At 35.9% G+C, this 12,356-nt stretch overlaps 1 protein-coding gene across 3 annotated transcripts in view; it reads right to left on the bottom strand.

The window, feature by feature from the left end:
- LOC150095210 (stromal membrane-associated protein 1) overlaps window positions 1-12,356 on the bottom strand; it is a 166,750-nt gene that overhangs the window by 139,246 nt on the left and 15,148 nt on the right. The window lies entirely within an intron of this gene.

Raw genomic sequence — 12,356 nt, 5'->3', positions numbered from 1 at the left:
TTCATTTAACTACCTAGGATGTATGATTACATATGAATATGAAAAAGATATAAACTAAAAAATTGCAAAATATTTAAAAATAACAAGTGTAATTAAGTCTATATTTAAACCTAACCTAGTTCAAAAACAAACCATACTAAAGTATACCAATACATGAGCCTTACCATGTCTTATTGTATGGAAACAAAATCTGGACAATAAAACAAAAAGACAAAAGATTAATAGCTGAAATGAAGTTTATGAGAAAAACTGCAAAATATAATCAATATACGATCACAAAAGAAATTATGAAAGAATTAAATCAGGAATCAGTAACAGAAAAAAAAAAAAAAATAATAAACAAATGGATGGAACTTGTTGAAAGAATGAAAATAAGTTCCATCTTTCCATCAAAACAAGCCTTAAATTTTAAACCATTCTTCTTCTTCTCTTCCACTCATGGCAGGTTGAGTTCGTCAAAGATGAATTTTTCCCATTTCTTGTTGTCTGTTGTCTTTTTATGAAGTTCTATTATGGAGTTTAAGTGGGTGCTTTCTTTAATGCTGTCAATCATTTCTTTCTTGGTCTTCCTCTGCTGGGCTGTTCTTCAATTCTACCATTTAATAGTATGTTTGGTAGTCTTTCTGGATTCATTCATTCTAGAAACATGTCCAAACCAGCTTAGTTGGCTCTTTTTTAGTGCTGTAATTACTGTCTTTAAAGTTAAGTTATTCTCTGACTTTTTCATTTGTTTTTCTTTCTGTTCAGTTTGTTCTATTGATTTTTCTTAGGCATTTCATTAAAAGGGATTGAGTTTATCCATTTCTTTTTTTCCTTAAGATCCAGCATTTTGAGCCATAGAGTACTGTGGGAATAATCATTGTTTTATATATCTTTAATTCGAGTGTTCTTTGCTTAATATTTTATTGTTATCTATTTTTTGTACCTATTATCATTAGTTTTGTTTTACTAAAATTGATTTTCATATCATATTTGTTACTTGCTTTTTGTAGCTTGATCAGGATATTTTCTCATTTTTCTTGGCTGTCTGTAGTGATAACCTATGTCGTTGGCATACTTTGAATGTGTTATATTTTTTCCATTTGTAGTTATGCCATCACAGGTCTCTCCTTCGTCTATGACTTCTTTTAGGTACAGGATGAATAAATACGGTGACAATGGACAGCTTTGCATACCTCCTTTTGAACTGCTATTTGATCAGTTTCCAGATTTTTGTAATTCACTATTAGTTTGCTTCTGTTTATTGAGTCAAAAGCTTGTTAGAAGTTGATAAAACAGAAGTAGTTTTTTTATTTTTGTCTCTCATAAGATCTGTTAATCTGTTTAGTGTGAAAATTGCATCTACCGAGCTTCTGTTATTTCTAAATCCCATTTGCTCTTCTTCCATCTTTTCTTCATAGGAATATTTAACTCTGTTTTAGACATTTTGAGATTCAGCCGACCAAATTATATTCTTATTGGCTTAAACCAATATAGAAAAAAGGTACAACATGACAAAATTTCATGCTGGCTGGGGCATCGCCTGGTTAAACATGGCCCCCGTTTTTTTTGCCAGGGAACCAGGGTGAACAGTGAAAAGTCAGCTACTGGAACAAATCTGAAAACACACCCCAACTCAACATCACCAGAGTTAAAGATTGGTATTATCAACATAAGAAGCCTGAATGGCAAAGAAATGGAGCTAGCTGAGGAATTAGATGTGTACCAGATCGATATAATAGGGGTGACTGAAAAAAAAAAAAAAAAAAAAAAACTGGCGAGATCCTTCTGAACAATAAATACAAAATGTTATATTCAGGAAATGACAATCAAGGAAAAGAACGAGTAGCGATAGTATTCAACACAAAATACAAGGCTAATCTTCTTGAATAGCAGGCTGTCTGAAGTAGAGTGATGTGGGCAAATATCAGAATGGGGAACTGGACAATGAGACTAAGGTAGAAGTTAAGGAATTTTTTGATGTTTTAGAAAAAGCAACTGACACAATGAAAAAGGAAAAGTTGGTCCTTGTAAGGGATTACAAGAGCAGAGTACGAAATGATTGTCAGACATACAAAAATATTTTGGGAAAATTTGGAGAAAAGAGCAAAACTAATAATAATGACAAATATCTGTTGAATTTCTGCTCAGGACATGGACTGGTTATTACTATCATGTTCCAACATAAAAATGTTGCACAAATTCACATGGAGAGAAGAAGCAAGGAATAAGAAAAGTCTCATTGACTATGTTATTGTGGATAGTGATATTTTCTCCCTGGTGCAGGACACCAGAGTGTACAGAGAATTTGAAATTGGAAGTGATCACTATTTAGTCTTGAGCATGATAAAATTGAATTTCATATTAAATGTTAGAAAGCTTTAAAGCGAATAAAAGTTGAGCAGCTCTGAGTGAACTGTAGACTAAAATACACAATTGAAGAAAAAATGAAAGAGTTTGAGAACAGCAACCAAACTTTGTAGATTCGGTACACAATAAATAACGGAAAAAACTCGCGTAGAAAGATTATTCATTAGTATAATTTTCGCCTGTGTGTCACAGGCATCTTCAGTACATTAAGCTCAAAATTAAACACTAACTGACAATTCCAAAAAGTGCCACCTAAGTAGCTGGTGTAAGATAACTAAAAAGATCAATAACTTTCCTATAAAAAAAAAAAAAAATTAATACAATAAAAAGTTAGGAAAGATCAGGTGGCGCTTTTTGGAATTGTCAGTTAGTGTTTAATTTTGAGCTTAATGTACTGAAGATGCCTGCGACACACAAGCGAAAATTATACTAATAAATAATCTTTCTACGTGAGTTTTTTCCGTTATTTATTGTGTACCGATATGTCTACTCACAGTTTACCTCTTTTAAAACTTATTTGTAGATTCAGTTGCAAGCCTTGAAGAAAACATTGATTGATTCAGCCAGAGAAGCATGTGGTGAGGTTGTCTGCAAGGATAAAAAAATCAGAACTCCATGGTGGACACAGGAAGTTAAAGAGGCAGTGAAAGAAAAGACTTAAGCATATCAAAAGTTCCTGGCAAATAAGTCAGCTTGTGCTCTTAGAGAATACAGAGACAAATGTAAGAAAGCAAATGCAAGGTGAAAATTTAATATGCTTAATATTGTTTATTAGCTAAGCTTGTCTATTGTTTAGCATGTGTAAGTTTGCTCTGTATATGACTAAGTGATAGCTAAATTATTACCTTAGACAAGTTGTGTTGGAGAGATTGTTAAACTAGTAGGAATATACATAATTCCAAGCATATATCGCTTTAGAAGTATAGAGCCTGAAGTATTTGTGAGTTTAGTGTTAATTTTTAATGTACATTCAATTAGAATGAATAAATTATTTTGTTTGTCAAATAATTTGCCTGATTCCTGCATACCAATGCACTGCTCATAAAAATCGAATCTATACGAGCTAGAGAGTGAAGTAGCCATGACTGAAAATTAGTAATTTTGCGTTGCTGGATTTAGTAATAAGTATAAGAGAGGAAAGTTCAGTGTTTTGCTGAGTGTTTTTCTTTGGAAGAATATTCAACTCCTGTGAATCCTGATGGCACAGTTGATACCACCAAATAAATTTTCAGAATTAAAATAGAAAAACACTAGTAGTTTAGACAAAGAAATTGGCTCTGGCCAGAGGCAATTTCTTAGTTCTAAAGTTTCATGCAAGTGTAGAATCATAATTATGGCCTTGAGACAAGGGGGAGAGTAAAGTTGAATGAGAGGATTAAAAATAGAAGACTAAATCAAGCAACGTATTTAGAGCTCGGTGTTACGACAAGAATTTAATAAGTATAATAAGTTTAGTTTAATCTTTTATCCAAGTGTGAGCAAACGAAGTTTGGCCTGAGAGTATCCTCAGGACTGGGGTAAGGCTCCCCATAAATTTCGAAACCGGTATGTGCTTTGCATTATGGGAGATAGGAGTGATGAGAGCTTTCTCCACCTTTATAACGAGTTGCCTAGTGTTGTACTACCTTACCTCAGTCCCGAAGATACTTTCAGGTGCAAACTTTGTTTGCTCACACTTGAATAAAGGATTGAACTAAACTTATTATAGTCTAACCAAGTGAAGAATAAACTCTTAAGTATAATTGAACAAGTAATGGATAAATATTGAATAGACATTTAGAATCAAGTATAAATAAAAATAATTGTAATAATAATTTTACAAAAGGCACAGTAGACATATCAAATACAATTAAAAGAGTAAATTTTACAATGGCATCGCATTAGTTTCCTCTTTAATTTGCCTGTGGAATCCTTGTATATTTAATGAGGTTATGCAGAAAGGAGAGGCTATGATTAATAAAGTGTCACCGGTAATTTTAATTTCTAGATTTTGGATGAACCTGATGAGGTCTTCAATCTGTGAAGGATCAACTGTTTTAGTTCTTTTTTTTTTTTTTTAAACACTTGCTTCCCATTATTTCAATTTCATACAAATCATTCTTGATTTGGAAGCTGGCCCCCCCACCCCCCACCCATGTATATGATAATTGTATTGAGAAAACTTTGAATCAGCAAACTATTATTTTTTCTTTAATTACATCTCCTGCTTTCCCTTTATTAGCATGAGATGGTTCTTCATAGTCCATAAACTCTTCCGAGCCTGAAGACTTTTCATTTGATGATACATAAAATTCTCCATCTTTACATTTTTATTACTTCTTTTCCTTTTAGATGCAGTCCCTTTTATAACATCTTTTAATTTTTTTTTTTTTTATTTATCCTCAAATTTTTTGATTTTATTATTTCATCTTTCGTTTTTGATGATTTTGTATACATATTAAGTTCTTTCAAATTGTCTTACTTGTTTTTTTGTTTCTTCTTGCAGAACAGTTACATTTGCTTGCATTTGGTCAGTTGTTATATAGTACACCCATACTTTGTAGAGCTTTGCTTGGCTCCAAGAATAGTCGATTCATGCTGAAGGGGAGAAAGAAATATAGGATGTACTAAAAACTCTATGTAGCTTGAAAATGACAAAGCCCTTTTATATCGATTTTTACAGAGGTCAAGTCCCACGAGAACTGTAAATAACCTTGCTTGTTTCTATGTTTTTCATGCTAGATATTTTTGTAAGTAACCCTATGGGAATTAATTGTATTTACTCCTTTAACTGAAGCGTTACACAAGCTTCATACATAGCTTATGTAACAGCTATGTTTAAAGAGCACAAGAAACTTGTTTACTATTAAACATGTATAAATCATCAAATTCCTGCCATGTATCCTCAAGGGGCGTACAGGATATGATACTACTACATGAAAAAAATTACATCATTATTAACTTCCTACCTACAATTTTCCTCCAAATCGGTCTGTTACTTGTCAAGACTCCAACATTATCAGATCTTATATTTCTATCGTCTAAGGCACTTCGTATACTGTATCAATCCACCTATATCTTGGTCTTCCTCTGGGTCGTTTTCCTGCCAACCTGGCAGAGAACACTTGTTTTGCTAATCTTTCTTCACCCATTCTGTTTAAGTGACCACCTGCGATTAGCTCTGCTAACACATTCCTGGATGCTGACAATGTCAAGTTCTTTCCTAATATCCTCGTTTTTAATATATTGCCATTGATTCCATCTGTTCACGCCTATAATCTTTCTCAGGACTCTCATATCTGTGGTCTCTAGTCTTTGGTCAAGTGTTTTACTTCTGACCCAGCTCTCAGATCCACAAGTTAAAACTGGTTTGAACACTGCCTTGTATACAGCTAATTTAGTGTTCTGACTAATTTCTCTCTTATTCCACATGAATTTATTCAACTGACATCCCACTATACCAGCTTTACTGATTCTGTTGTCTAATTCTATATTTAATTTACCATCTTCACTAAAAATCGTGCCTAAGTAGCTGAAATGTTTTACTTGTTCCACAGGTTCTGCATTCAAACACAGTTGACATTTTCATTGATTCTGCCTATTTTCAGCGTCTTTGTCTTTTAATTGCTGACCCTCATACCATATCTATTACAACAGCTATTCAATTCAGTCAGAGAATCTTGCAGACTTGTAGTGGATTTATTTAGAAGTATAACATCATACACATAAAGCAAAGAGCTGACATTAACATTTCCAATTTTGATATCATGTTTAATAGCACTTTCCTTCATAATGTGATCCATATAGATCATGAATAAAAGAGGGGATAATGTACATTCTTATCTCACACCAGATTTAACATTAAACCATCTTCCTGTACTTCCTTCAATTCTAACTGCTGACTTACAGCTCAAATAAAGACTAAGTATTGCTTGATATAATGCCCCATTGACATCATATAACTGTAGCATATTGAATAGCTTCTCTCGGCACCGTGTTATACGCCTTTTCCAAATCGACAAAACTTAAAGATCTCTGTTATATACCATGCATTCTTGACTATTTGTCGTAAAGTGAATATCTGATCCTGACAGCCTCTATTTGGCCTGAATCCAGCTTGTTCTTCACCAAGCTTTTCTTCCACAATTCTTCTCAACCGTTTTTCCAGTATATTTGCATAGATCTTGCCAGGAACACTCAGTAGGGAAATACCCCTGTAATTCTCACATTCAGTTTTATTTCCATTTTTATATATGGATACTATGAGAGCTCTACTCCAATCATCAGGAATTCGTCCCTCTGTCAGGTTTTCTGAACTATGCAGTGCAGCCACTGTAAGACTCTTATACCACCATACTTCAGCATTTCTGGTCAAATATCATCTACTCCTGCTGCCTTTCCACATTTCAAGCCTTTGATGGCTTTTCTTACTTCAAGTATGAATATGTATTCCTGACTGCATGCCTGGTCAGTGTTTTTTACCACTGTGCTGTCATCACTGCTTGTTTCAATTAGCAGTTTTTCAAAGTAATTACTCCATACTTCAAGGATATCTTTTTCTCCCATTTTCATGTCTCCTTTATCATCTCTAACTCCTTTTACAGCACTCTTCCCTCCATTCTTAAGCTTCTTCAACAACCTCCAGAATATTTTGCCACCTTCTTGATATTTATTTTCTATATTCTTGCCAAAGTCCTCCCATGACATTTGTTTAGCTAGTTTTACACAGTGTTTAGCATAATCTTGCATTTGTCTCTGTATTCTCTAAGAGCCCAAGCTGACTTATTTTACAGTAACTTTTGATATGCTTTCTTCTTTTCCTTCACTACCTCTTTAACTTCCTGTGTCCACCATGGAGTTCTGATTTTTCTATCCTTGCAGACAACCTCACCAAATGCCTCTCTGGCGGAATCAATCAATGTTTTCTTTTTTCGCCACTGAATCTCCAAGGTTTGATTCCTGTTTTTAAACTCTTTCATTTTTTCTTCAATAATCTTTGTGTATTTTAGTCTACAGTTCACATCTGAGAGCTGCTCAACTTTTATTCACTTTAAAACTTTCTTACATGTTATTCTTTTCAATATGAAATTCAATTCTATCCTGCTCAAGACTAAATAGTGATCACTTCCAATTTCAAATCCTCTGTACACTCTGGTGTCCTGCACTAGGGAGAAAACATCACTATCAACAATAACATAGTCAATGAGACTTTTCTTATTCCTTGCCTCTTCTCTCCATGTGAATTTGTGCACATTTTTATATTGGAACAGTGTTAGTAATAACCAGTCCATGTCCAGAGCAGAAATCCAACATGTATTTGCCATTATTATTAGCTTTGCTCTTTTCTCCAAATTTTCCCAAAATATTTTTGTATGTCTCACAATCATTTCCTACTCTGCTATTTAGATCCCCAACAAGGACCAACTTTTCCTTTTTCATTGTGTCAGTTGCTTTTCTAAAGCCTCAAAAAATTCCTGCACTTCTTCCTTAATAGAACCTTCTATGGGATCATAGGCACAAATAAGTCTCATTGTCCAGTTCCCCATTCTGATATTATCTCACATCACTCTACTTGAGACTGACTGCCATTCAAGACGATTAGCCTCGTATTTTGTGTTGAATAGTATGGCTACTCCTTCTTTTCCTTTATTGTCATTGCCTGAATATAACATTTTGTATTTATTGCTCAGAAAGATTTCACCAGTTTGTCTTTTTTGTTTCAATCATCCCTATTATGTCGATCTGGTACCTATCTGATTCCCCAGCTAGCTCCATTTCTTTGCAATTCAGGCTTCTTATGTTGATAGTACCGATCTTTAACTCTGGTGATGTTGAGTTGTTTGTTTTCAGATTTGTTTCAGTAGCTGACTTTTCACTGTTCGACCTGGTTCCCTGGTGAAAACAGGGGGGGGCCCTTGTTTAACCGGGCGACGCCCCAGCCAGCATGAAATTTTGTCATGTCGTACCATCATTTTTTTTTTTTTGGTTTAACCAATAAGAATACAATTTGGTCGGATAAATCCCAAATTACCAGCCCATCCTCGTTTGTTCAGTATCCAAGTAGATACCCAACAGGGTGCACCACGAGAAGGTGAGGATTGGACATTAGGTCAGAAACCCTAGTTGGTTCTCCGCATTCCTTTAAAGGCTATGTGGAGGTCTCCTCTCAGTTATACAGCTTTGACCCTTAAGTCATTAAAAGTTGTTTACTTTGTATAATAGATATATATAAAGAGCACAAGAAAAGTTGTTTTCGATAAAGTGTGTGTGTGTGTGTGTGTGTGTGTGTGTGTGTAAGAAGTGGTTGCGGGCTCTGCGCATGAATACCCTCAAAACTAGTTTTAGAGAAATTTCCGCTGCCCAACAAGACAAGGAAAAAAGAACGGGCCGGCTTTAATAAAAGGATCAAGGAGAAATGCCGATTTTCTTCGAGGTTTACAACCCTTAGTGCAAGGTCCGGAGAATGGGAAAATAAAAAGGAACTGAGATGAATATCGGGAGGCAGTCGTCAGCAGAGAGTCATCAGAAATCTGTAGAAGAGGAGAGGAAGGCCCCAGTTACTAAAGAGAGAGGCAGTTGGAACCACAGCATAGGACAGTCGGAATCAGAGCGGAGGCGAGCTGCAGACCATAGGCGGAGTCCGAACCAGAAGTTACAGCGAACCTGCTGCAACTTCTGGTTTGCTGTGGGAAGTCAACTGGAGTCAAAGGCCGCAGAACAATCTTCAAGCCCGTATGCTGAAACTTCTTGCCTGAACTTTTGAATACCAGAAAAATTGCAGTCCAAGGCCTGCCAGTAATCCGACAAACCCCCTTGAAGCAAGACTCTCCAGATGAAAGCCAAGGCCTGAAGAAAGAAAAGGGCATAGAATTTCGAATTTTTTTCTGGTGCTGACTTTTTCAAATTATTTATCTGTGGTTACACTGGAAACATTGATGAGGATTCCCCACAATTAGGGTTTAAAATATCACAAAGTTCGTTGTATAGAGCATTGACAGCTACCAATCATACATGAGCATAGCAAAATAATTTGGACTGATATTATGGAAGTAATATCATCAAATGCAGTAATACTGGTAATGAATAGGGATTCATTACTGAGAGAGAGAGAGAAAACAGGACCATATGGAATGGAAATATAGATGATTCCTGTTCAGTAAATGTTCAAATCAAAGCAAAATAAATATATATAAATAAAAATAAATTCAAAAGATAAAATGAACTTGCAGCTATCTGGGATTCTTAAGGAACCATCTTTGGATATGAATGAGAAAGGTGTGCACTAAAACACCATAGCAATATCTTTTGACTATGTCGTGCAACATTACTATTTTACTGTAAAAATACTCTTGATGTTAAAGTCTGAAATCCTTTAGAACTCTGCTTTATCATCCTTGGGAATTAGAACTTTTTTTAACAACTCAAATGCTACTGATTCAAAGGACATTTAACCCCAGGATAGTAAATTGAGAAATGACACTGGTATATGTTACTGTGCTAATTTTGATAAATAGTGTATCTATTTTACTATGCTCAAATCCTAGCATGGATATTGAATGGGAGATGAATTTCATCACCTGGTGCAGGACCACCACCCTGTTTATTATATGCCTGAAGCCTGGATTATGCAAAAAAGAAAGATAAAAAAAAAATCCAAAGTCCACCCACAGTTACTAATGTACTATATGTGTACAACTTTTCATGGGCAAAAGTCACAAACAATAAAGCATGTAAAAATGCATGAGAATTTTATGCTTTATACTAATGCCAGGAGAATCCAGAATAAAGGAGAGGAATTAGTGTCGCTGATAGCATCAGCCTGGTCAAAGATTATTGGGATCACTGAGACGCAGTTGACAGAAGAGGATATAATAACAGGAATAGAAATAGCTGGGTACAGCATTTTTCAGCAGGAATAGGAAGGGAAAGTGTGGTGGTAGAGTACCTTATGATAAGTGACGACTTATGTCCTCTAAGCGTGGAGGCTTTGGAAGGCAGTGACAACACTAATGATTTTGAAAGCATATGGTATGAGGTAGAGGTGTGAAGACAGGATATTTAATAGGATGTTGCTATAGACCAAGGAGCAAAGAAAGTGGGAAAGAGATCTTTAGACAGTTGAGTTTGGCAAGTGCAAGAAGAATGATTGTTATGGGAGATTTTAACTACAGTAGTATAAATTGGGGAGAGGAAGATGCATGAAGCAATAAGGGAATGGAATTTATAGAAATCTTGAGGGACAAATGTCTTAGGCAACATGTAATACAGGGAACAAGAGGTTCAAGAGTTTGATTTGGTCATGGCATCAGAAGAGTTGATAATAACTGAGATGAGATCTCTCCCACCAGTTGGAGAGAGTGACCACATGGTTTTGACCAGTGGTGCACTCAGGATTTAATCTTGGAGGGGGCGAGTTGAGTAGACGATTTACGAATACACACTACGCATTGCCTACGACCTATGACTCAGCATCTGCAGTGATCGCCAATACATGACAAATAGTATAGAAATAGAAAACACAACACAAATTAAAAAAAAATCAATTTTAATTAGGAAAAGAATTTTGGAAAATTTTTTAGTGTTTATTTCCTTTTTTCTTTTGGGGGGGGCCAGGGCCCCTTGACCCCCTCCCTGGGTACACCACTGGTTTCGACTTGGAAGTATCAAAGAGACGGGAACGTATATGGAATTATAAGGCAGTTGATTATAATAGTCTTAGACGTCAACTCGGGGAAGTTTCATGGAGGAAGGAAGGGAAATTGTGAAGGAATATTTGTTAGCAGCAATAGTAAGTTGTATTCCACGAGTGAAGAAGAGGACACAATTTGGAGTAAAATGGATGACAAACAATATTAAACAGGAACTGCATGCGAAAAAGAGGCTATGTTAGAGATATAAGGAGACAGATGAAGAAAAGATGCATGAAAAATATAAGACTCAGGCCAGGAGAGTGACTGGTATGGTAAGGAAGGCAAAACTGGAATATGAGAAGAGATTGGCCTAAGATCCAAAGAAAATCTTAGGGAATTTTTTAGCTTTGTGGCCAGTAGGAAGAGAAATGACTGTGGAAGAATGACATTGCGGGATAAAAATGGGATTAGAGTGACTGATGCAGAGGACATAGTGGAATTATTCAATGAACACATTATTGGAGTATTTCATCCTGGAGGAGTAAATTTTAATACTAGAGGGATAGGGCAGGTTCGAAGTTTAGAGGTGCAGAAGGAGAGTGTGTTCCAAATACTGGCTTTTCAATGAAAGTTTGGCTGCGGGAAAGGTTATTAGTAATAGTGCAGATGTGGTAGCCCTGCAAGAGGATTTAAATAAGCTAGATAGATGGGCAAATGAATGGGGGGGAGGATGTCCGTTTAATGCAGCAAAATGTAAGGTCTTGAGGTTTGGGAAACATCGATGGGATGCTGCATACTCTATGGGAGGAGTTATACTGGAGAAAGTAGGGGAGACAAGAGATCTGGGGTTGATGATTAATAGAAACCTGAAATTTAGGAGACATATTGCAAAGGTGGTGAAGGTAACACAGAGGATTGCTGCAATAATTAGAAGGATAATGACCTGCAGAGATAAAACAGTTATCATTCCGTTGTATAAGTCTCTGATCAGACCACAATTAGACTATTGTTCTCAGATTTGGTCCCCAGGATTTGAAGGGGATAAATTAACTGTGGAAAGGGTATACAAAGGTAGATAACAAAGACAGTTTCAGGACTATACAATGTTAGTTATGAGGATCAGCTGAGAGAATGTAGACTGCAGAGTTTAGTGGATAGAAGAAGGAGAGGTGATATGATTGAGACTTTTAAACTGTTGAGAGGTGGTTACAGGGTTGACACTGGGAAGTTCTTTCGCTTGGTTGAATAGCAGGAAGGAGTGATGACAAGGGGCAATCCCTTGAAGTTTCGAAAAGAATCTGTGACCAAGAGGGATAGCAGTGGTTTCTTTGCATGGAGGGTGGTTGAACTGTAGAATGCATTGCCTGATAGAGTGGCGAGAGCAAGAATGGTCAATGA

The sequence above is a fragment of the Typopeltis vanoorti genome, chromosome 20, assembly GCF_054136105.1.
Source record: "Typopeltis vanoorti isolate ZY-2024b chromosome 20, IOZ_Tvanoo_1.0, whole genome shotgun sequence".
Taxonomy (NCBI): domain Eukaryota; kingdom Metazoa; phylum Arthropoda; class Arachnida; order Uropygi; family Thelyphonidae; genus Typopeltis; species Typopeltis vanoorti.
This window is presented reverse-complemented; position numbering and strand designations above follow the sequence as displayed.